Source organism: Rhodnius prolixus, unplaced genomic scaffold (genome assembly GCF_049639745.1).
Source record: "Rhodnius prolixus isolate KJV_2025 unplaced genomic scaffold, Rpr scaffold_4, whole genome shotgun sequence".
Taxonomy (NCBI): Eukaryota; Metazoa; Arthropoda; class Insecta; order Hemiptera; family Reduviidae; genus Rhodnius; species Rhodnius prolixus.
The window spans coordinates 18,661,043-18,688,035 of NW_027411614.1; the positions used below are offsets into that span (position 1 = coordinate 18,661,043).

Consider the following 26,993-nt stretch of genomic DNA (forward strand, 5'->3'; position numbering starts at 1 on the left):
TTAAAGCATTATAATGAATATAATATAAATTAGGTATTGGCAAATAAGTATTAGCAGTATATCTAACATAAGCAGCATTAAACTGACTCACTAATATCCTCGCAACTCACAAACTTACTCAGTGAACATATATTTAGAATTGTTCAAGATTAAGGAGGGGAGAAGACAGGTTCACCATCAGATAATGAAAGCTAACTACAATCAATTTATTCTTGCAACATTGCTGTAGAACTCTCATTTATTGGGCAAAAATAGTGCCACTATTTTGGGCACAACTCACCTCTCTCTACTATCTCCCTTGTTTATATGGCCGTGGAAACTGTTTTGGAGAAGTGGGTTACTCCTTAACAAGGCTATACATGTCTAGTTTAGTGATTTTTTTTTCGGGCCATCACTAAAGTAAAGATCACTTTATTGAAATTAATTAAGTGAAGGAAGTTACCATTTTTTTTAAAATTTATTTCGTTATATACAATAAGTAAATAGGAAGAATAAAAGATAAATGGAGGCGTGAAAGGCAGGAGGAGAGAAACCTCTACTGGATATAATGATCTTTAGGTCTTCAGACTGTATGGATGTCGCGGGGCCACTAAGTCGGCGAGGAGTATTAGGGATGTTAGAGGAAGCGAGGAGACAGTACAAGAAAATTAGAGCTGGTCGAGAGAGCAGATTGGAAGTTGCGATATTTAGTCTTGGCGAGTTGCTGGACGAATGGGATGTTGAGGTCATTATGAAGAGTGAGGTTAGTCACCGTAGAAAGGAGCGTCAGCTATCTGTCGCGAGTAGTTACAATTTGAATCATGAAATCTTGATTCAAACACCACTTTTTGTTGCACTGTTGCTGTGTGTGTGAAAACTTTTTTGTTTATCCTTCATTTATTTATTTGCAACTGTAAAAATTAAAACAAGCGAATGTGAATTTAGAATAAAATGAGGTGAATGACCTTTGAAGAAAAAATACAATGGTTTCATCGATTGGTGTTGGAATAAGCGAAGATGATCACGAGGCTATTGGCGCTTCGGTCGTCTAATGAGAGTATTCGGTAAGATTACGGTTCAACGCTGCTGTACCAGAGGATTGTGATGATAGGATAAGGGGTAATGGAACCTTTGAGAGCCATAATTGCAATATTAATTCGTACAACTAGTAAGAGATAGTAAAAAGGTTCTTGTAAGTAATAAACTAATAATTAATAATAGTATTTTTATTAATTACCACATTAAAGAGATTTAATGTTAATTAGTTTATGAGAGCAAAGCAGGTATAAGCTATAATCTCTGCACAATGTGTCCTTGAAATAAGCCAGGTGTTGCATATGATAATAGCTTTTTATTTCGCTTTTAATGGGATATTTTCAATATTTACAGGTTTAGACCACAGCATGATGATGTATAAATTTTTTTTTAAACACATGTGTGGAAATATTTACTACTACTAAATTAAGCGCTACATTTGGAATATTGAAATCCTAATTTTTGAAAAATTATTTCTATTAATAAGTAATAAAATTTTGTTTTCCAGCGCCATTGATGTCTGGTTTTATTGGATACAAAAATTATGAAGCAATTATTTGTGGTAATAATCTCATAAAGTTTAGCAAATATCGTCAAAAGTGAAATGGCTGAAATAGAAGGCAACTCCTCATCTTGTACTTAGTGTTATTTTTTCTAATTGATTATATTTTTTTATAAAAATCGGGTACCACAGTAGCCGAGCGGTTAGGGACGAGGCCCGCAAAGCTGAGATGTATCGTAATGTAGTGGGTTCGATTCCCGGTCTAAATCTTGGATTTTATTTAATGGTTAATATGTGTACTTTATAGTTAAGTATCTTTGGTAGTCTCTCCTCCGTCCACGATAACTTAATTTGGGAGATGGGCTTGAAGCACGCCCAGAAAAATAGGCATTACTTTACTTAGCTTAGAGCAGATCACTGTATTAATAAACCTGACAGAGAAAAACAAAAAAGGTCCAACCTGGTTAAGTGGAAAGTGCACGAGATAAATTTTCTTTTTCTTTTTTTTTTCTTGCGAACAAAGATTTCCTTTATTTGTCTTATTCTGCATTGTTTTTAACTTAAACAAGAACCTGAAAATAAACTAACTTTCTGAAGCAATGTATATACAGTCAAGCCTCCCATAAAGGACACTCTCACTAGCGACCACCTCCATTTAAGGAGAGTTTTTGGATTTCCCGTTTTACCCCTATACACTTTCTGTATAAAAGAACTTTCGCCTAACGGACACTCTACATAGCGGCCGCGGACATTGATTTTGGGGAACGGATTAAATGTTTCACGTCCCACCAACGACCACCTTATTCTTAAAAGTTCGTTTGACGCGGTGATAAAAAGAATTATCCCCTCTCAAGTTTTTCTTTCTTTCGGGTTTTTCCTAAAGTTTCCTATATAAGCTCATACATCTTGTACCGTTTTAATCATTTTTCAATATTACTTTGGACGAACAATATTATTTTTTCCGATATGTCTCTGAAACGAAAGTGGTTAACTCTAGAAGAGAAAATAAATGTGTTGGAAGATTTTGCAAAAACCAAATCGAGCTATCGTCAACTTGCCGAAAGGTTTGTTCTATTTTTCTAATAATAGATGATAGTATGATAATGATAATTTTACCATAAACTATTGTTATGAATAAATGTGATTATTATTATAAAAATTGTTATAAAAATTATTAATTAAGTCAATAATATGTAGTTTTTTGATAAATTTTTTGGATAATTAAGAAAAATTTGATGCATATCATATAGCTAAATAATTATGCAATTATGCACGTTTTTAAATCTATTAATAATAAACAATTTTTAAATAGATTCATTATAAAACTTGTCTACCTCCTTCTAACGACCACCTCCAAATAGCGGCCACTTTGCTTTTCCCCGCCAGTTCAGAGAGGTTCGACTGTAGTTCTCTAGCCACTTTTTTTGACTTTGATAACAAATATGTACTCGGCTCATGTAAAATAAAATTTATTATTTTAACTAATTCACAAAAGTTATTTTTGAAGGGACGAGTTACGTAATTATTAGAGCGGAAAAAAATTGCATTCAAATGAAAAACAATAGGGGAAGTTATATCGTAAATATTCTAGGAGGAGGAAGTATGTGGGAAAATAAAGCATTTTATATATTTCAATTGTTTTTAGTTGGTTCTGTTGCAAGGAACTAAAAGTCTGAGAGTGTCGCGTGTTTTTTTAAAAAAAAGGTATTGTACTCGGAGAGCCATGCTTATTAAAACAGCTGTTGTAAAGTGGTTTTGGTTTAATTGATAGCAAGTGTGGTAAAGTTGCAAATGTAACAGAGGTTGCAGTAGTGTTATAATACACCATAGTGTTCAGTGTGAATAGGACACGTGCGGAATTAGAACAATGATGTCCGAGAATAACTACTTTACACTTTCAGTTCGTACAAGTGTTTTGTTCAGTTGTGTTTAACAATTCAGTACTTTTGGTATCATAGAATTTCTGTCCTCTGATAACTCATTTCAGGTGCGTAATTCTAATAATTATTTTAAGATATATAAGTGTGTAAATTGTATAAGTGATTTATATAAAAACTTTTATATAATATAAATTCAGAGCAACATTTTTTTAAGGTTGAAACGATGCGCACAGTCCTGAGAAAAAATGAAGCGAAAACTTTGACAAGATAACTAATGGTTTTTAAAATATTTACGACAATACCACAATAAACACAGTATTAGACAATAAATTCACATAGAACTCTTTATATTGGCACAATAGCAGCCTACAATCTACAGCGCGAGGTGTTAGGAATTCCTCACTTTTACGAAGGAGACTTGGAAGTGACTTGGATACCAGCGACCCAAAACTTACCAGCAACACCCTAGTGGCCAGTATTTGCCAATGAGACATTTGGTGAATAAACCAACACCATGTGTGCTCGATGCCACATTATCACTTCTTATTCCTCTATTTATTACCAATTCATACTTAAGCTTCATTTTGGTTAGCTCGAGATACGTATATTAGAATCTCTATTATCTTATTAGTCTAATTTCTTCATTTTCAGGGAGCAATATGAATCCTACACCAATCAACCACTACTGCTCGGACATATCTGAATCTAATACAGCAACAATAGCTACATATACGGACATTAAATGTTCGTAAGTTCAATAGTAAAACTAATTGTATGTAAAAATATTTAAAAGCTGAGTTTTATATAAAAAAATGGAGATTTTTTCTAAACAGATTCCCTAATTTATATAACACATCTGAACTAATGACATCGTGTGATAATTTAAAAAAATTAATAAATAAATACTCCATATCGTGATAATAAAAGATCTAAAAGAAATTGATTCAATCTCCAAAAGAATCTAATAGAGAACATGATTAGAATGGATTCATAAAAGTGTACATATTCTTGGCCAAGTATTGGAAAAAAATTAGAAAGGTATTATTTAATTTGAAACAAACCCATATATTATACAGAGTAATGAATTATAAATAAAGGTTTGAAGATTTTTTTTAAAAAAAATATATACCTAAACTATTTCTATATCAGGTTGAAGTGGAAGAAAAAATAAAATGAAAGAAGGCTAATTTAACAGGTGGACCTGATCCAAGACAAGTGAAAACCGGTCTTTTTACGGCGAAGAGAAGCAAGAAGGAGTTCACTCTGTTTCCTTTTATTCTAGTTTTATTTCTGTAATCTTTAAAAGATAATTAGCCTTCTTGGTAGAGTCTATCTGTACTAATGTTCACTCCTCCGCAGTAGTGAGCAATGTGATTATTGTGAAGAAATTAAACAATTACAAATTAAATAATATTGTAAATAATTTTTTGTTCTTTAATTAATTTATTTTTTTACAGTTATTTCGAAAAGACTACTCGACAACAGATCAAAACTCACTATGGACAACAAAAGACTTATATATGTAAGTATATTAAAGCCAGTCTGGGCTTATGGCATCGAACTGTGGGGTTCAACCAAACGCTCAAATCTGCAAAGGATCCAGTCCTTGCAATCTAAAATTCTTCGCTCTATAGTAAACGCACCTTTCTACGTCACCAATCAAACCATTCACACAGACTTGAACATTCCTTTCGTCACACAAGTTGCAGAAAATTCCATCTTAACATTCAATCTCATCACAATCCATTTGTACAACATCTATCTTCAAGAACATTTCCAGACAACACTTTCAGACGTCTTAAAAGACAGTGGCCTCGCGATCTCCTCTCTGATGTCGAGAGCCAGTAGAAAGTAAAATGTTTTTGGAGTGTTACCGCTGGGTAACTTCTCCACTCTTTTATTCTGTTATTTATAGTTATCATTGTTGCTTATAACGCAAAATGCGTTGATTGTAACTAAATAAATGATTGAAAAAAAAACATTTATTTCTTTAAATATTTGTTGCTTCTTAAAAATAAAAATGTATTACTTTAATTCTTAATACAAAATTTTAATTTTCAATCAGCGGTTACTAAAATGACAGTCTTCCTGGAGCATCGTATCAAATTACATCCTGCAGGTAGCTCAAGGAAGCAGAAAAGACAAGTCTTAGCCATCTATTATCCTACAAATTCTTGTAATGCTAACTCAATCTCTTCAAAAAGTTTTTACTTTCTTCCAACCCTTGGTCAGTTCTAAAGCTCCTTTTTTAACAAAAATTCATTTTTCGATTAGTTTAGTGTTATGATTTATTTCCATTCCTCAAATAATAGATTTTTCCTTTCTGTTTTCCTTTTTTACTTTATTTATTTTCACAACTGCAGTATATAAAACAATAGATTTAAGTAGGAATTTTTAGTTTGTAGCGATTGTTTTGACAATATTTTAACAATGCATTTTAATACACAAATGTTTTGAAGGAAACAACATAGAAAAGAAAATGTTTGTTACTTTTGAGGATTTCTAGAATTTACCTGTCCAGCTGTCTATTAAAGAAGGTGTACGAAGAGGGAAATTCGCCAGACTGAAAGAAAAGTCGAGTCTATCTTGGCAGAGATGCGGTTATATTTATACCTTTAATGAATAGTTTTTTTTTTTTGTTTTTCTGTACAAAGCAAAGTATAGGCACACTAAGTGAATGCAAATGAAGGAATTTTTGTAAAGTTAAGCTTATTGTGGTGCTTTCATCTGTTGAATGAGAAGAGAAGGAATTGAAGAAGATTTGATTCCACCGCATTCGCATTTGGTTGGTCTAAACTATCGCAAATATAGTTCTATCGCATTTGCTCGCAGTAATTGATTTACATTCACCAGTTCTGCATGATTAAACTTGTACGTAATTAAGTGATTATTTTAGTTTTTGTTTTAAATTAATTATTATTTAAATACTAGCTGTACCCGTTCACACGTTGCTGAGTTTGAGCAAAAAGGCAGTTTTGATACCGCAAACATAATTTATTAATGATCAAATGTATACAAAATGAAAATTAACAATAAAATTGGCTAATCTTTACAATAGCTACCCAGAGGCGTGGCCTGTTTTTTTTAGGGTGTGGGTAGTGCAGAGCACCTACCGGGGAAAATAAAAACTACTTCCCGTCAATGTGCGGATGGTGCGAATTTCGTAGCGCTTATGTTTAGCGCGCATGCGCAGTACAATACTGCATAGCAACTGCTTCCTGATTAATGTATTAATAGTTCCCGCGAGTGTTCTGTATGTGACCGGAGGTGCCGTTTTTTTGTAACTTTATGAGTATGAGCGTTTTAAATTTGCGGGTTTTTTTAAATTAAAGCATGATTGTAGTGTGAGTAAGAATGGAGTTCGACAAGTATACCCTCCTCAGGAAAAGGACTCCACAGAATAAGGTAGTTTCTTTTGTGTTGTTCTGTGTAATTATTGTAATGAATGTTGTAACAAAAATTAAAAAATTGAGGGTGATTAGGTAGGTTAGGAGGGGGTATGGGGGGAAGAAAAAATCAGGGGGTGTGGGGGGCGAAGCCCCCCATTAAGAAATAAATAAAGAATTCGAAGTTATTCTGATTCGGTGCTACCATATAACCCGCTAGATTTAAGTGTGAATATAAAATAAATAGTTTTATATTTATATTTGAATATGGCGGGTTCTATAGTAACAGCGAATCAGAATCACTTCGAATTAGGGCACGCCTCTGGGGAGCTATTGTAAATCTTTAGAATAGCACCCCAGAGGCGTGGCCTAATTCGAAGTGATTCTGATTCGCTGTTACTATAGAACCCGCCATATTCAAATATAAATATAAAACTATTTCTTTATTTTATATTTACACTTAAATCTAGCGGGTTATATGGTAACAGCGAATCAGAATCACTTCGAATTATTTATTTATTTCTTAATGAGGGGCTTCGCCCCCCACACCCCCTAATTTTTTCTTAATGGGGGCTTCGCCCCCATACCCCCCTCCTAACCTACCTAATCACCCTCAATTTTTTTATTTGTGTCACAAGATTCATTACAATAATTACACAGAACAACACAAAAGAAACTTACCTTATTCTGTGGAGTCCTTTTCCTGAGGAGGGTATACCTGTCGAACTCCAACCTCATTCACACTACACTCATGCTTTAATTTAAAAAAAAAACTGCAAATTTAAAACGCTCATACTCATAAAGTTACATTGTTGAGTACTTTTAGTTTAATGGATTTTCCACCCTCTTCGGTATAATTTATTCTCGTATTAATAATTGCAAAAAAACTGTTTTTCATGGTTTTCATGGTAACACTTTTAACAAATATTACTAATTAAATGTTATTTTGATATTTTTGGGATATTTGTTCGGGAGCACCTAGAGCCCCAACTCTGATTTTAAAAAAAAATTGCAAAAACCTTCCCGGGGATATACCTAATAATTTCCCAAATTTTCACGGCGATTGGATGTATGGTTTTTGAATCTATCGAGTACAAACAGACAGACACACATTCATTTTTATATACATATATATAGATAAGTATCAATTTTTTTATGCACAGAACTTTACTACAATAGTTTTAACTATTGTTAACCTTTAACTATTAGGCCACCTTTCACCACTGATTACCGATCTAAATTTTTGGGCGGAGATGGATAGCTAATACACTTAACTAATAATTTCTCTCACTATTCCATCAAATAAAATACAAGGACTAGGTCGAAAATCAAACATATACTACTGTGCACCTTATTTTTTAGTACAAGCATTTCATGCAATTTCTTAGTGCATTTAAGTGCATTTTTCAATATAAAATCAATAGAAGAACTAAACTATTTTTCTATGTAATTAATATGTTGAAGTTTAGTAGTTTTTCAATAGAGGAGTAGCTGAATTTTTTCAGGAATTATGTGATTTGTTAATGTCTTCTGTACATTAAATTAGCTGTGTAAAACGAGTAGTAACTCTCTTATTTCTATTAATCTAATTGTGTGATTGCTCATTCAATTAAGAAATCAGGGCTACTTTGATTCCAAATTGGAAAGATTTTATTGTTTTGTTTTATATAAGAGAAATGTTTCTTTATTATATTTTATTTTGTACTTCTGTAAATGAGAATTCTTTGTTACTGCTGTAATGCTAAATCAACAAATATCACTGTCTATCTTAATGCATTTGGTGCTTAACAAGTCGTACATGTAAAGAAACATATTTGTAGACAATTATTTAATTTTAAACAGACCCGAAATGAACAAATATATGTTCAAATAATGAATGAACAAATAATAATGAAATGAATAATGTCTACCCCTGGTGGTTATATTTATAGCTGGTCTAATTTATATCTGTTGCTTTTTCAACCAAAAACCCTTTTTATTCTAAACTATCCGATAGTTCGTAGTACTTTCTTTGATTTTCTTAATGACTCAAAGAAATTACTTATACCACAGCCGTAAAATCAAAATCTGATTTAAATAGCTGTTATTGTTCCTAAAAAACCTTCTTGTCCACTCAAATCAGATCCTAGTTTGCAATTTATCTACACTTTTGAGAATGACAAATATTAATGCTCATCCTCTGTTATATTTAGAGCGCGCATAAAGAGCTGTTGCCTTCGTCAAAAAACATTAGTTCCTATTTATATTAAGGTATATGTTTATTGTTGACGCGCTGCCTTATGCAGCAGACAAAGCCTACCCAAAAGAGTAGTAAGGCACCAAAAACTAACAGATAGCACTACGGGTTTCACAAAGACAGGGGTGTGTGCCCCTGTCGTTACATGTTAAGCCTTGCCTTAATAACTGTTTTCTTTATCACTAAGCACTCTTTTTTAGTTTAAACTTGCTGATACTTTAAATTTATTTATTTTTTACGGAATGTGTGAAATGAATAATTTCTGCCCCTGTTATTATATTTCGAGATGGTCTAAATAGTTGTCGTCTTTTTTAGCTAAATACTAGTTTTATCTGTTAACTGGCCAATAGTTCCCTAGTTTCCTTTCATTTTCCGCAATGTGTGAAATGGGCAAAACCTTCTTTTGGGTTAGTAATTAGAGCTGGCTTATACGAGGGGGTACCCAAAAATAACCGGAATTGCGTTGCCGCGCATGGAGCTTATGTAGTACGCATTTCTGCCGCTAGACGTGTATAGCGCAATTCCTTGCCAGTTCAGTCCTGCCTGTGTTGTCTGCCTGGCTTGTTCTGTTCATCTGCAGTGATTGTTTTTACCAGCGCTGTTTTGTTCTTTTTTCGTTTTTTATGATGGCAAGTTTAAGTGAACAACGTGCAGCTCTGAAATTTTGTTTTCTACTTGGCAAAAATGCTGCTGAAAGTGTTTTAATGTTGAAAACAGCTTACAAAGATGACGCTATGGGAAAAACTCAAGTATACGAGTGGTTTACTCGGTTTAAAAATGGCGACATGTCGATTGATGACAAACCTCGTTCTGGACGTCCATCAACTGCCCGAATCGACGAAAATGGTGAAAAAATTCGAGAGCTGGTGTTCACAGACCGTCGACAGACAATTGATCAACTGTTCAGCGAATTTTAACGGAAGATTTGGGGATGAAAAGGGTTGCTGCCAAGTTTGTTCCTCGAGTTCTGACTGACAATCAAAAAGAACATCGAGTTGAAACATGTCGTGCTTTGAAACAACAGCTTGAAACTGATCCAGACTTTCTGTCAAAGGTCATTACTGGTGATGAGTCATGGTGCTATGGTTATGACCCAGAAACAAAGCAACAGTCGAGCCAATGGAAGACGTCATCTTCACCCCGACCAAAAAAATGTCGTCAAGTCAAGTCAAACATCAAAACAATGCTGATTTGCTTTTTTGATGCCAAAGGCGTAGTCCATTCAGAGTTTGTCCCCCCAGGTCAGACCGTCAATCAAACCTTGTATTTGGAAGTTTTGAAAAGATTGCGCAATAGTGTTCGCCAAAAAAGACCCGATTTGTGGCAAACAGGAGACTGGTTCTTCCACCACGACAATGCACCTGCACACACAGCCATCTCTGTTACACAGTTTTTGGCTAAAAAATGGCATGGTTCCGCTGCCCCACGCACCTTACTCGCCTGACCTGGCTCCGTGCGACTTTTTCTTATTTCCACGCATGAAAAAGGGCATGAAAGGTCACCGATTTGACAACATTGAAGAGGTCAAGAAAAAAACGAAGAAGGAGCTGTCAGCCATTTCTAAAGATGACTACAAAAAATGTTTCGAACAGTGGAAGCACCGGTGGGACAAATGTATTAGTTGTAATGGAGAGTATTTTGAAGGGGATAAGGTTGTTCTGTAAAAAATTTGTAAATAAATAGCTTTTAAAAAATAATTCCGGTTTTTTTTGGGTACCCCCTCGTATAGCCGTTATCCACAACCGCAAAGCACCCAATTTCCCTTTAAACCAACTGATTGTTTCTAATATTTCCTCAGTTATTTTTGATGAGCGATATTAGTTTGGTCTAAAACTGTTGTGAAATTTAATATCGGCCAAAATTGAGGTTTCTTTATCGCCTAAAACACTATTTCAATTTATATTTGATGATAGTTCTTTAAATTCTGTTCTATTTCCTCAGTGTTCCTCATTGAGGCACGTAAACGTTTGTTCTAATTGGAGGTGGTTTATAAAGTTTTTGTCCTTATCTAAAAACACTTTTTCCTTGTTTTAACTAGTTTCTTAATTTGTCCTTAGTATTTCTTAATTAATAAAGTGGAAAAAACATCCCTTTTTGTAAAATTTAATATTGGCCTCAAAAGCAGAGGTCTTTATTGCATAACACTCTTATTTTAATGAAACGAAGTAATACGTTTTGGAATATAACATTTGTATCAGTGCTGGCGTTTAGTATTAAGTAAAATAGATTAGTGTTCAATTAGGGGTGGGTATTGGTCTAGTGGTCAAGAGCGTGGCTTTGTAAGTTGGAGATCCCCAGTTCGAATCCCGCGTGTGACTACTTTCTATTTGGTAGAAATTTTTTTTTACAGTAAAGTATGAGCTTTCGCCCAGTCCACGACATCTAATTGGTAGTTGGAAGTTAAGCCCTATCTGAAGAAAATAGGCGGTTACTTAACTTATCTTTCAATAATATTTAAATTCTATTTTTTAAGGATTTTTTTTTTTTTACAAATTGTGGTAAGAAAAAATCCTGTGAGCGTTTACAAGATTTTTGAACTCAGTTTCAAAGATTTCCGTTTATATTTTTTCCACAAAAAATTTGTAAACTTTTTCTTCTATCATCTGGGCAATATTTGCAAAGTAATATATAAAAAATATAAATATTAAATTAAAGTTAGGTCAGCAGAATCGATAGCTGAACTTAATATATAGATTTAAATACTATAAATAAAACTTATATAAGATATAATAACTTTATATACAAAGAAAAGTTTATTAATTAAATTCTCTTCACAACTTTTAAATTGAATAATGTTTGTTATATAAAATATTGTATTTAATTCACAAACGAATCGATTATTGATAATAATTTAATGACAAAATATATATATACATATACAAAATGGCCTGAGCAGTGGTAACTGCAAAACGGAAGGTTATTATTTATTCAACAAATTCCACCTCATGCTATTGTCCCACTTTTACTCCCTAGCGTTTTTGATCCAGAGCTGATTGAAAAAGTTACATTACACCATGGGACCGAGCTGCCGAGCAAAAAAATAAAATTAGTAACGATGAACGTAATTGAATTCCACCGTTGGTACATGAATTATTAAACAACTAAAGAAAAAGTGGTAACACGAGTCCTTAATTTAGCCGCTAGCCTAGGTTAGTTCACTGAAAAATACATAGAATGCGTAATTTTTTAAAGTTAACTAGAGTACAGTATGACTGGGTCCCGCTATGCGGGCCAATATTGCTGACTGTCCGTTGTAGCAAACATGCTCTTTTTTTTTTTTGTATCCCTTACATTTTCAAGGTTTCAATCATTTTCAAAAGTATGATTGAGAAAGGAGTTAGTTTTTAGAGATTAGATCCACGCGGAGATCTCGGGTTCGAAACTTTCTACCGTACGTAATGATTGAAAGTAAATTGAATTGAAAGTAAGTAAAGAACGGTTCTTTGGAATGATTCTCTGCTCTACAGTTAGATCTGTGAGCCACTGGTGTCCTAAATTCGTGCAGGATTGTGTATAAATGATCTATTGCCTGCCTGCCGATTCATTCAACAGAATCATTATGAAATCCTTTTAAATTTTTTCGTTTGGGTTGCTAAAGTGGGGATTTTATAAGGTGGTTTATTTATGGCGTGTTTAGGAAATAAAAGAAGTAATACAATAAAGTTTGTGGTAAAATGGGTAAGAAGTTTATAAGTACAATTTTATCGTGGTAAAAAAACAGAAGTACATTGAGCGAAAAATATTAAATGAAACATGACTAGCATATTTTAGTTGAGCTCGAGAAATTGACATTTACAAAAGAAAAATCTAAACGTGTAAGAACTAGAAATATATGTTGAATCAATATTTTCTGCTTTTTCACCTGTAACTTTGAAAAGTGCAGCTACAAAAGTTTTTTAATATGAACTCTAGAGATTTCCCAAAGTAAAAAAGTAACATAATATCGATTACTCTGTCCGTACAGTATCCTGTAATAAATCATCTTATTAAAGAATCATTGAAAGTAAGGAAGAAAATGTTGCTTTTGTAGATCTTCCTATAGAACTAGAGTCAATGGAAAATAATTTGATTTGAACTGCAAGTTATAAGAAATCAATAAATACAAATTCATGGTTTCGAATACAAATATAAATACATTTTTGAAACACTTCAATAACCATGATAAAGAAAAATAATCATGCATTAATAACATGTTTCTCTTCAAATTTACTTTTCTAAATCTTTAATTGTTTCGCCGCAGACATGCTCACTAAATGAGAAGGAGAACAATAACAATTTATTGCTTCAAAGTTTATTATCTTTTATCAATGAGTTATGGCCTTAGCTGTAATGAAACATACGAAGAGAAATCCAAGATAAAAATTGCTTAAAACAGAGCAACAAGACGACAAACAAAGGAAACATTACAGTAAATAATAAATCAATTGTAATTACTCTGATCAGAAAAGAATGAAATAAAACCAAAAATAACAATCACTGTCAGGGAAGAGATTAGCTATGCGGAATGAAATGAACCCACAGAAATGCCAGCATGCCACGATTACTCTCCGGCGGGACTCCTGTCCACCTGTTCTCTTCAACAGCAATCCTCTTCCTTGTACAGATCTGGTGCGCTACCTTGGGCTCTACACAGACAAACGACTCATCTGGAACCCACACTCTAAACTTAAAAGACAAGCAAGTACGAAACGTGCGAAACTGCTTTACAGACTTCTCGGACGACGCTCCAAATTACCCATTGAACTCAAACGCTTAATATACGAGGGGGTACCCAAAAATAACCGGAATTGCGTTGCCGCGCATGGAGCTTATGTAGTACGCATTTCTGCCGCTAGACGTGTATAGCGCAATTCCTTGCCAGTTCAGTCCTGCCTGTGTTGTCTGCCTGGCTTGTTCTGTTCATCTGCAGTGATTGTTTTTACCAGCGCTGTTTTGTTCTTTTTTCGTTTTTTATGATGACAAGTTTAAGTGAACAACGTGCAGCTCTGAAATTTTGTTTTCTACTCGGCAAAAATGCTGCTGAAAGTGTTTTAATGTTGAAAACAGCTTACAAAGATGACGCTATGGGAGAAACTCAAGTATACGAGTGGTTTACTCGGTTTAAAAATGGCGACATGTCGATTGATGACAAACCTCGTTCTGGACGTCCATCAACTGCCCGCATCGACGAAAATGTTGAAAAAATTTGAGAGCTGGTGTTCACAGACCGTCGACAGACAATTGATCAACTGTCAGAGAGTAGTGGGTTATCTTGGAGCTCGGTTCAGCGAATTTTAACGGAAGATTTGGGGATGAAAAGGGTTGCTGCCAAGTTTGTTTCTCGAGTTCTGACTGACAATCAAAAAGAACATCGAGTTGAAACATGTCGTGCTTTGAAACAACAGCTTGAAACTGATCCAGACTTTCTGTCAAAGGTCATTACTGGTGATGAGTCGTGGTGCTATGGTTATGACCCAGAAACAAAGCAACAGTCGAGCCAATGGAAGACGTCATCTTCACCCCGACCAAAAAAATGTCGTCAAGTCAAGTCAAACATCAAAACAATGCTGATTTGCTTTTTTGATGGCAAAGGCGTAGTCCATTCAGAGTTTGTCCCCCCAGGTCAGACCGTCAATCAAACCTTGTATTTGGAAGTTTTGAAAAGATTGCGCAATAGTGTTCGCCAAAAAAGACCCGATTTGTGGCAAACAGGAGACTGGTTCTTCCACCACGACAATGCACCTGCACACACAGCCATCTCTGTTACACAGTTTTTGGCTAAAAATGGCATGGTTCCGCTGCCCCACGCACCTTACTCGCCTGACCTGGCTCCGTGCGACTTTTTCTTATTTCCACGCATGAAAAAGAGCATGAAAGGTCACCGATTTGACAACATTGAAGAGGTCAAGAAAAAAAACGAAGAAGGAGCTGTCAGCCATTTCTAAAGATGACTACAAAAAATGTTTCGAACAGTGGAAGCACCGGTGGGACAAATGTATTAGTTGTAATGGAGAGTATTTTGAAGGGGATAAGGTTGTTCTGTAAAAAATTTGTAAATAAATAGCTTTTAAAAAATAATTCCGGTTTTTTTTGGGTACCCCCTCGTACAGTACTATTCTCAAACCTATGTGGACTTACGGACTAGAGCTGTAGGGTTCAGCCAAATCTACAAACATACGGACTGTACAGACATTTCAATCAAAACTACTTCGATAGATAGCTGACGCTTCTTTCTAAGTGACTATCCTCACACTTCAGAACGACCTCAACATCCCCTTTGTACAAGACGAAATACCAAAAATTCCATACTGCTCTCTCCGCTTGCCCCAATCTTCTAGTACGGTCTCTCGCCTTCTCTGACATCCCTAACAATCCTCCTCGTCGACTGAATCGCCAGTGGCCCCGCGACTTCCTCGCCAGTCTGAAGGCCTAAAAATCATATCCTGTAGAGAGTGCTACCGCTGGGCAGTTTCTTTCCTCCTGCCTTTCACGATCCATTTCTACTTCATTCTCCCTATTTACTTATTATATATTATATTATATAGATTGTAAATAACGAAATAAAAAAATTTAAAAAAAAGGTTATTTTCCTTTTCCTAAGTAACTACTACTGAGAATAAATCACAGTTATATTTCTAAAAGAGGAGTTAACTTATTAAAGATTCTGTTTGTAAATAAGTAGGTATATACGTTAAATTAGGCGCCACGGTAGCCGAGCGGTTAAGAGGCGAGACCTGCAAAGCTAATACGAGGGTCGTTTGAAAAGTCCGTGCAAAGTCAGAGTGATAGCACCACTGGCGCGTATCGAGGTTATGTTTGGTTAGTAGCATCTCTTGGAAGAACACACACCAAGTTTCAGCCAGATCGGTCTATTTCTTTGTGTTTGGCATTCGTTTGAATCGAGGAAGACGAGTGATTTTCACTACTTTATGAAAGGCAAAACGCCTCAGGAGACTAAAGAGAAGCTTGATAAACATTATGGTGACTCTGCACCTTCGATTAGATCAGTGGTTTCAAAATTTTCGGAGTGGCCATATGGGCACAAATGACGCTGAACGTTCTGGACGGCCTGTTGAGGTTACTACTCCAGAAATCATTGATAAAGTCCATGATATGGTGATGGATGACAGAAGAGTGAAGGTGCGTGAGATTGCTAGTGCTGTGGGCATCTCGAATGAACGGACATTCTCAACATTTGGACATGACAAAGCTATCCGCAAGATGGGTGCCGCGATTGCTCACGCTTGACCAAAAACGAAATCGTGTGAAGTGTTGCAAGGACGGTTTGCAGCTGTTCCAGAAGAATCCGCAGGACTTTAAGCGTCGTTTCGTCACTGTGGATGAAACATGGATACATCACTACACTCCTGAGACCAAAGAACAATCTAAACAATGGGTTACCAAGGGGGAATCTGCGCCAAAAAAGGCGAAGACCGTTCTTTCGGCCGGAAAGATTATGGCGACTGTCTTTTGGGATTTGCAAGGAATAATCCTCATCGACTATCTGGAAAAGGGTAAAACTATTACAGGTGCATATTATTCATCGTTATTGGACCGTTTGAAAACCGAGCTGCAAGAAAAACGCCCACGATTGGCCCACAAAAAAGTCATTTTCCATCACGACAACGCACCAGCTCACACCTCAGCAGTTGTGGTCGCAAAATTAATGGAAATAGGGTTCCAACTCGTTTCGCATCCCCCCTATTCTCCAGATTTGGCTCCCTCGGACTACTATTTGTTCCCCAATATGAAGAAATGGCTGGCGGGAAAAAGATTTTATTCAAACGAGGAGGTGATTGCAGAAACGAATGGCTATTTTTCAGACTTGGACAAATCCTATTATTCGGAAGGGATCAACAAACTAGAGCAGTGTTGGACGAAGTGTATAAGCTTAAAAGGAGACTATGTTGAAAAATAAAAAAGGTTTACCACAAAAAATTAAGTAGTTTTTATTTTTGCACGGACTTTTCAAACGACCCTCGTATGTATTGTGGTACTGGGTTCGATTCCCGATGTTAGGCATTGGATTTTATTTAAAGGTTAACTAAAGAAATTTACAGTAAAGTATGACTGATAGTCGCCTCCGTCCACGACACCTAATTAGGTAGTTGGACGTAAAGCCTGCCTGAAAAAATAGGCAATTATTTTGCTTTACTTTTATACGTTAATTTTTTGCAAGTTCAAATTAGTACTAACAGAAACTATTGCTTAAATAAACACTATCATTTAAGTATTTATTAGTCAATATATTTAATTCCGATTGTGTTTAACTTTTTACACGATAAAAAAGACAGAGATAATCTATCTTATTGCTGTGAATCAGAGATTACAAATTTTCAAATATTGAGACCAAATTTCGATGTCGTGTTCAAAAAATCAACATTTGGATTGCAATACTTCTTTTCAACTGTTGCAGGAAGTGAAATGTAATGTTAAAACTAGAGACTAGAATATTTTAATTTTAACCCTGGGTGAAAGTAAATGAAACTTTTGAATCTTTCATTTTATTTAATTTTAACTAGCCCGACAATCTTACTTTTAAAAATATATCTACACTATATCTACAATATTATCTAAATATCTATCCTCATGATTTTTAATTATAACATAATAATGATAATAATTAAAAAAATACTTGTAATTATCATCAGGGAACCCTTTAGTTTTAATAAAATAGTTTTCTACACCTTCTTCAAATAGATAAAATTTGAGCCTACAATTAGTCTCAAAGAACTAAAATAGAACTTGGAACGGAAATAAATTACTCTTAAGAAGCAGCTTTAGAAAGTACGATAATTAGATTGTTGCTCCTTAAAATCGATGGTATATTACTACTTCTTTGAGTGATTTGATTAATTTTAATGAAAATTAATTGAATAGTTTGTAAGTATAATATTAAAAATAAAGGAATTCTGTGTTAAAAAAAAAAAAAGCAAAAAAATTTAAAATCTAATCTTAAGAAGATTTCCTGCAATATTTGATCAATTTACTGTAAAAGAGACGTAATTGAGTCATATTTAGCGCTCCACCCCGCAGAGAATCTTCGTGATTAGATTGGTCTGACATTTAAAGGGAGTCACAGGACCTTTCAACTGATTTCTATCTTCTGCTTTCACACTCTCTCGGCCCCGTTAAATGCTAACAAACATTTCTCCTTCTCTTCTCTCCCTCTCTCTTGATATTCAAAACTCAAAATCAGTCTGACTAATCACTCTTAACAAGATGGAACTAAAATACTTTATCGAATTACACAAAAGTCTTTCAATTATGCCCCAGATTTTCTCGAATTTTTTTTTTTTTTTTTTTTTTTTTGGCGCATCAACAGCTGAGGTCATTAGCGCCCGGAGCTTTTTCCCGAATTATTATTATTATTATTTTTAAGCTAAGATACGCTTTAAGATGTTCGAATAAACATTTAACTTTAATTAGCATTTTTATTAACTACATTTTCTGGAATATGGATAGAATGGAAGCGCTAGTTGTTAAAGTAATATACTCGTACAGGGTGAACCAGTAAGTATTGTTAATAGGCCTACTGCGTGTAGTACATCTAAAGTGGAGTTCAATGACGTATTGGCCAACTTCATATTTCCCTCTGTTCTTGAGTGACGTCACTTTTAAGTTTTTTTTCTAAAATTATTACTTTTTTGCAATAAAAATGTTATTACTCAGAAAGTTTTAGTCCGAATTCGATTCTGATGACACGAATAGAAAGACAGATAAATTTCCTAAAAATTGACACCATTTTGAAGCATAAATTTTTCTCCAAACTGCCTTAATCTTCCACCGGAACCTAGGAAAATAAAAGTAATCGAAATTTTTGAAGAAAACTCATTAGGCTCTTATGTGATCATTTGTCTAATGGGCTTTCAAACGGTATATCATTTTCCAGGATTCCTTTTATCTTCGTATGAGAAATTGCGTTTGTTTTGCAAGAAAACGTGATCACGAGCATACAGCAGTGATATTGTATTGTGTTGTTTAATTCATTAAACTCTTGTGGATGGAGTTGTAGTCAATTTTTAAAGTAGATTGTCTTAAAATAAGATAGCCTAAGGTTACTTACTGCACATAAAAAAAAAAAAAAAAAAAAAAATCTAAACTGAAATATTTGACAAAATGTTAGAAAATATTTTAAACAAGTGCTATTTTTATAATCGAAGGCTAATTTGCTTAGTTTCAAAATCTAACAGTAGTCCTATTGACAATACTTACTGGTTCACCCTGTATAGTGCTTATTACACTGCATTCTAAAGAAAAGGTCTGAAAAAATCGGAAAATTCGATAAAATAATGATACTTTGGTCCAAAAAAAAAAAGCTATTTCTGAAATTTCAAATTTTCTATCTAGATTAATAGCAATTTGTTTGCAGTTACATCAAATTACTGCTGAATAGCCTTGTTTTTACTGATAAATCATATAAAACAGCTGATAAGGTCGGAAGATTCTACAAAAAAAAAAATCGTCCCCGTTAAAAAATATATTTTAAAGAAAAGCATTAAACAACAACAATTGCAGATGATGCACTTTCTGTATTGCACTATAGTAACCTGATATGAAGTTACAAGGTTGATAAGTAGAATCCTGCAAATAGATAATTTCAAAACTTCACTAGGGTTCACAGGGATACCAGTATCCTGTTTAGCATTAATGAAATAGCTCCCTCATTTGATATTGTTTTACGATGGAGAATGTTACGCCAACTGGATGAACGTTCCGATATCCAAAGCTGGAAACCAATTAGAATGCATAAACGTCCATCTATACGTTACTTCTACATCGTAAACGAAGAATTATAAAAATTAATTAAAAATGAAAACGCTCTCTTTAAAAAAAAAATAAAACGAATATTTTCCCGAAACTGACACCAAAGGGATAAATCTAATTTTGTAAACTGCCTGCATTAGAGCACACTCTATCGGTAAAAAGTTAAAATAACAAACTAGATCAAAACGTACGGTGGGGATCAAGACCGGTTAATCTCGTTTTTTTAATTTTTCTTTATTTTTTGCTCCTTCACTCTACTACACAGACAGAACTAGCTTGTCGTCTTTACCACTACTTCCCCCCCTCTCACCTGTATGCCTTCCCCTCTAAATTAAAGTTTATTGCTGCAGCCAGTCAGCAAAGCCCGGGGCTTAATGAAGGCGCGCGAGTTAATATTCTACATACGCACACGGCGACTTTGACAACCATACGCGTGCGCACCACAAATTACAACCGGACCAGTATTACTTTTGATTCTCGTGGGAACTAACTTGTCACAGACAAAAAAGTCAAAAATAAATAAAATTCTCTATAATATAAATTTGTGATTCCTGGTAGAGGTTCTAATGTGTTTATCAATCCGGTCATTTCATAACATTTTTTATTTAATGCGATCTATTCTTCGATAAGGAATAGACAAATTTAAAAGAAACCGCTAACTGAAGTAGTAAGAAACTTCCTCTTATTCCTCGAAATAGATAGTGTTCCGGTCGTATAAATTTCAAAATTATGTTTTCTCAAAAAAATAGATGTTTTTAGAACTCCTTTATAGAGGGGAAAAAAAGACTGTTAGTGAGTATGATTGGACAGAATATTTCAAAACTGAAAGACACAAACTTGTCCTACCGTATTGGTACCACTAACCCATTGAAAACTTCTGACCTGAGGTTGTCAGTTGAAAATTTGACTTAACTGAGTCACTTTTTTTACTTTTATTTACAAATTAAATATAATCCAGCTCATGTAAGTCAGCTTTACACATATTGATAGATATTCAAAATGGAGTTCAATCCTCCAAAGATCACGATGCAGTCTTGGTTTCAGTCTGTATGCTGTATGCGCACCAAGGTATGGCAGTATATGAAGGGTGAGCAAGAAGTTGCCTGATAGTTTGGTCATGTTAGAGTGATTGGCTTGAATGTCCAGTTCTCTGGGTATTTGTGTGTTCCTGGTAGACTATAAGACGTTCAGTGTTATTCGTAGTACTTTACTTTGAAAAGTCTTTTCATCAGTGTGTTTGCTGTAACCCAGACTGGGTAGGCGGCTGTTAAAAGAGGTCTAAGGAGCGCCTAATGGAACAGTACAGTGCCAGGAGTGTTGGAACTGTTAATTAATGGGTAAAACTATTTCAGTAGAGAGTACGCTTGTTGAAGTTTTGTGTTGATTTGTAGATCTCCAGGTTAGTTTTGTATCAAGGATTACGCCAAAGGTACCGCACTCCTTGATCCTTTTGTTTACCAGAGAATTTCCAGGTTGTTGAGATTTAATAGACGTTGGTCATCATTTTGGAATCTAAGAAGGGCGAAAAAAATTCCTTCTGTTTTAGAAGGATTCAGCTTTAGCTTCAATCTTTGTAAAGAGTTTGATACAACATATCCAGATGTTTGTAAGACAGTAATGTCTTTGTTGGAAAAGCTAACATTCTACCTTCTGCTAAAACCGTAAAGGTAGGTTCTGGAATGTCTAAGTAGAATACAGGAACTCATTTCAATACATATATTTTTTTTTAAATTATGAGCGATGTATGCCATGATATTCGCGAGAGTTAAATTAAACAAAAGAAACTTTAAAGCCGTTTAGGCAAAATTGAGAAAAATATGTATATTGTTTTCATTTAAATATAAATCGGGGTTTAGCCAAACCTACAAACATACGGACAATACAAACATTTTAGTCAAAACTACTTCGACAGATAGCTGACGCTCCTTTCAACCTCACTCTTCACAACGATCTCAACATTCCATTCGTAGAACTATTCGACAAAATATCACAAGTTCCATACTGCTTTCTCTAATTGTTCTAATCCTCTTGTACTGTCTCTCGTCTCCTCCGACATCTCTAACAATCCTCCTCGCCGCCTGAATCACCAATGGCCCCGTGACTTCCTTTAAGACCAAAAGATCATTATATCCTGTAGAAAGTGCTACCTCTGGGTAGTTTCTCTCCTCCTGCCTTTCACGCAATCTTTATCCTATATATTCCTATTTACTTATTGTATGTATGTATACACAGATAGTAAATAACGAAATAAATAAAAAAAAATCACTTTCTACAAGCATCAGTTTCCGGCACTGAGATCTTAGAAGATATTTCCGGTAAAAGTTAATTTTGAAAATCCGGTAGGGGAAGGCTATAACAGTATCCCAGAAGGAAGATAACCTAGTTTTTTATTTTTATTTTTGTGCACAACAATCAAACATCTACAATTAGTACTCCTAACACGATTACTCTTGCCTTTCCCTCAGTCTGTGTTGCGGTCATTTCAAGGGTTCATAAATTGTAATTATTATTCAAACGTTTATTCAAAAAATCAATTACAAATGTAAATAAACCTTGGTCAACCGATCGTCAAATGAGTGAAATTTTAAATCAGTTAAAAATGGAATTAATTTTGCTCCATTTTCCATAATCCACCAATGATTATTCTATTTAGAAAACCAATTTATAATTGGGCTAAAACGCATAAATAATACGCCTGAATTTCGGCTAAAGCCTGAAGTTCAATCCAAATCTGATAAGGCACATTATTTTTTTATTATTATAATTTCTTTAATCACCGGACAGTGAGCTGTAAGAAGCTCCTAGGAAGAGAAAATCTAAGGACCAGCAGCTGCATTTGGTAGTCAATTTAGACTACTTAGTAGTAAGTTTTTTTTATTTAAGGAATGAAAAAATAATTGTAGAAATGGCTTTTTTTTATACTGAAATAGAAGCTCTATCTTGAGATTATTTATTATTATTATTTAATCATAATTTATTTATTTGATTTATAGGACTCACGTCCTGTCTCAAATACAGTTGGGTACAGCATAAATTAATACAAACATATTCAAACATGAGCACAAAAAAAAAAAACTAAAAAAAAACACTTAGAATTATGTCATTGAAATAAGCTCAAAGGAATAGCTTCTTTGTGATATTTCATGGTATTTTTTAAGTCCTTGAAAATAAGTAAAAAGTTAAATAAAGCCAAAATAATTAAAAAAGAAATGAAATACAACATAATTAATTTTTTAACTTATTAACTCCTCTCGTAAAGAGAAACATTCACACAGATCACAGAATGCAGTTTTCATTACAGCTCTACTGCACTGAGTTAACGCAAAAGGTTAACTGAAAGAAGCTCTGTCCTTATATTTTTCTCGGATGCTAAAATATGCAGGGCAAACCATGAATATATGGTACAAATCCTCTTTTAGAACATTACCACATAAAAGGCAATTACTGTTTAAATCTATTCTGTACGTGGTATTTTTTTAATTTTAATGAAAATGTGTGTTTATTAATAGTCCTAAGTTGAGCAAATAAACGTGTCTATGATATGGGTAATTAAGTAAGAAGATATTGTTGTGGGATCGAGCTATTGTTGTACGAGGGTCGTTTGAAAAGTCCGTGCAAAAATAAAAACTACTTAACTTTTTGGGGTAAACCTTTTTTATTTTTCAACATAGTCTCCTTTTAGGCTTATACACTCCGTCCAACGCTGCTCTAGTTTGTTGATCCCTTCCAAATAATAAGATTTGTCCAAGTCTGAAAAATAGCCATTCGTTTCCGCAATCACCTCCTCGTTTGAATAAAATCTTTTTCCCCGCCAACCATTTCTTCATATTGGGGAACAAATAGTAGTCCGAGGGAGCCAAGTCTGGAGAATAGGGAGGATGTGAAACGAGTTGGAACCCTATTTCTATTAATTTTGCGACCACAACTGCTGAGGTGTGAGCTGGTGCGTTGTCGTGATGGAAAAGGACTTTTTTGTGGGCCAATCGTGGGCGTTTTTCTTGCAGCTCGGTTTTCAAACGGTCCAATAACGATGAATAATATGCACCTGTAATAGTTTTACCCTTTTCCAGATAGTCGATGAGGATTATTCCTTGCGAATCCCAAAAGACAGTCGCCTTAATCTTTCCGGCCGAAGGAGCGGTCTTCGCCTATTTTGGCGCAGATTCCCCCTTGGTAACCCATTGTTTAGATTGTTCTTTGGTCTCAGGAGTGTAGTGATGTAACCATGTTTCATCCACAGTGACGAAACGACGCTTAAAGTCCTGCGGATTCTTCTGGAACAGCTGCAAACCGTCCTTGCAACACTTCACACGATTTCGTTTTTGGTCAAGCGTGAGCAATCGCGGCATCCATCTTGCGGATAGCTTTGTCATGCCCAAATGTTGATGCAAAATATTATGTACCCGTTCATTCGAGATGCCCACAGCACTAGCAATCTCACGCACCTCCACTCTCCTGTCATCCATCACCACATCATGGATTTTATCAATGATTTCTGGAGTAGTAACCTCAACAGGGCGTCCAGAACGTTCAGCGTCACTTGTGCCCATATGGCCACTCCGAAAATTTTGAAACCACTTATAAACTGTTCTAATCGAAGGTGCAGAGTCACCATAATGTTTATCAAGCTTCTCTTTAGTCTCCTGAGGCGTTTTGCCTTTCATAAATTAGTGTTTAATCAACACACGAAATTCTTTTTCGTCCATTTTTTGAAAATCACTCGACTTCCTCGATTCAAACGAATGCCAAACACAAAGAAATAGACCGATCTGGCTGAAACTTGGTGTGTGCTCTTCCAAGAGATGTTACTAACTAAACATAACCTCGATACGCGCCAGTAGTGCTATCTCTCTGACTTTGCACGAACTTTTCAAACGACCCTCGTATAGCTGAGGGTAAAAGAATACTACAAGTGGAGTTATGTAGTCTATCCAAATCTTGATTTACAAGAAAGTGTCTATATTTTTCTAAAGTTGGAGAAATCATTGCTGAAAAAACTTCAGGGTCAGATATTACCAGCAGGCTAGAACTCATCAAACTGATCTAGTAAAGCCTTCAATTGTACAACCCAATTGTACTTAGCAGACTTTCGGGAGCACACGAGATTATTTATTATCTCCAAGAGCTTTCAGTTAAACAAAACTAACCATCTAGACGTGGATTTAACACTGACGTAAAGGCTGTCATTTCCTAAATCCTAACTTAAACTTTATATACCTATAAATTGTTGGCTGGAATGTAAAAGAATTCCATCTTCCTTAGCATCACAAATCAGTACGTAAACAAGGGTATCAAAGAATGGAATAAAACGTTGAACATTTAAGATAAATTCTTAATAGCGGCCCTAGCCCAAACTTCGAGGTTTTATTATTTGTATAATTTTACAATCAGAAAATATTTACTGTGTTCGTTATAATTTATAAAGTAATTAGTCCACTGGCAAAAATTTGTTTTCGAATTATATTTAATTATAATCAAAACCTCTCAGCTTATAAAGGCTTTTTGGAAAAATGGCATATTTTCAGCGAGAAGCTGTTGTTATTTCTACCATTAGCAATCCTTTCAGGTAATTAAAAAAAGCACTCATTTGTTTAATTAAAAAACCTAATTATGAAATTTCATTATAACTTCAATTTACTTTCTGTTTAGGTATACCTAAGAAAAAAATTGAGGAATTATTGAAATTGAGGAAAAAAAAGAAAAGAAAATTGAATAATACCACGTTTTCCTTTTAAGGCTCTATTCCTCATATTTCATTTAAACACGGTATTTTAAAACTTATTTTACTTTTACTTCCATTATTGCAATTTCTCTTACAATGAAGTTACATCAAAGGAAAGCTGTCTCTTTTCCGACCTCACAAATGCCTTCCCTCGAAAAAAAAAAATCCTAAAAAAATAATTAAAATTATAGTTATAGACCTATATAATTATGAAGTTTAGAAAAAATAGAGAACTCAAAAGATTTTGGAAAAAAAAATCTTAAAAACTGAAAAATACTTTGAGTAAATTACACTTTCGACTCAGGGATTCTTCAACATTGGAATTTCAATTAAATAATTAATTCCTAATAATATTTTCTGGGTGTTGAGAACGTAAAATGCCCCCCCTTCTCTCCTAAAAGTACCCTTCACATGAGTTTCCCAGAGAAAATGTTTAAAAAAAAAAAAGTTATTTATTATTAAAATTTGGTACTTTTGGTTGAACTTTTATCTAAAAGCTTCTTTTCGAGTCTTATAGTGGTACCTACACTAAATATCAAAATGAAGTTCCTTAGAGTTTTCGTTTTTGAGTTATGGTAGCCCTACACTCAGCAATCAATATGTATTGTGGTACTGGGTTCGATTCCCGACCTTAGGCCTTGGATTTTATTTAATGGTTAATAAGAGAAATTTACAGTAAAGTATGTTTGCTAGTCGCCTCCGTCCACGACACCTAATTGGTAGTTGGACGAAAGCCCGCCTGAAAAAAAATAGGCGATTACTTTACTTTTACTTTGCTCAGCAGTCAGTCAAACAGAAGACTAATTAGTAAAAACTTCTTTTTTTCTTTTTTTATTGGACTAACTGTTATTTCAGGTAAAAATCCATTTTTAAAATGACCATCGCTATCATTTCTTTGGCTAATATAGTAAAATGTAAAAAAAGCGTAAGTGAGTTTTGAATATTCTGTAACGCACTTTATAGAAACGCATCAATGAAAATTATAAATTAAACAATTATAAATCCAGACATAAATCGCTCCAAAACCATCGTGCATTTATTATAGTGAAGTCTATGAAGTTAGGTGGTACATACGTAAAATTTAGGTAAAAAGGGCTTAATAAAGACAAAACCACTCCGTTCTATAAGATCTGTCGTGGTTTCCTTAATGGATGTGGTAAAATGCATAAGTGTGTGTATGATGTACTTAAGTTTACCTGTTATTACGCTAATCCAAAGTACTTAGTCCAAAGATTAGGATTGATGTTAAGTTGCGCCACATTAATTGCGTTTTCATCAAAGAAAGTTCCGTTTTGTGAAATCGTAGATTCAATCAATTAATTAACATTTACTTGGAAACGAATGCTATTAATATTTTTTGATGTTTTGTTTTGATAAGATTCTCAGGGTGATCTTTCGTTATAAATTTCTCTATTATGTAGGACATTTTAACCAGTTAAGCGTGGAATTTAGTATTAAAAACCCCACTCACAGTGTGCGGAATTAAAATCAGACAATGACGTGTATA

The 26,993-nt window shown here is 34.4% G+C and overlaps 1 protein-coding gene across 4 annotated transcripts in view; it reads right to left on the bottom strand.

Moving 5' to 3' along the window:
* LOC141456070 (irregular chiasm C-roughest protein-like) overlaps positions 1-26,993 on the bottom strand; it is a 921,342-nt gene that overhangs the window by 883,035 nt on the left and 11,314 nt on the right. The gene's annotated exons all lie outside the window — the stretch shown is intronic.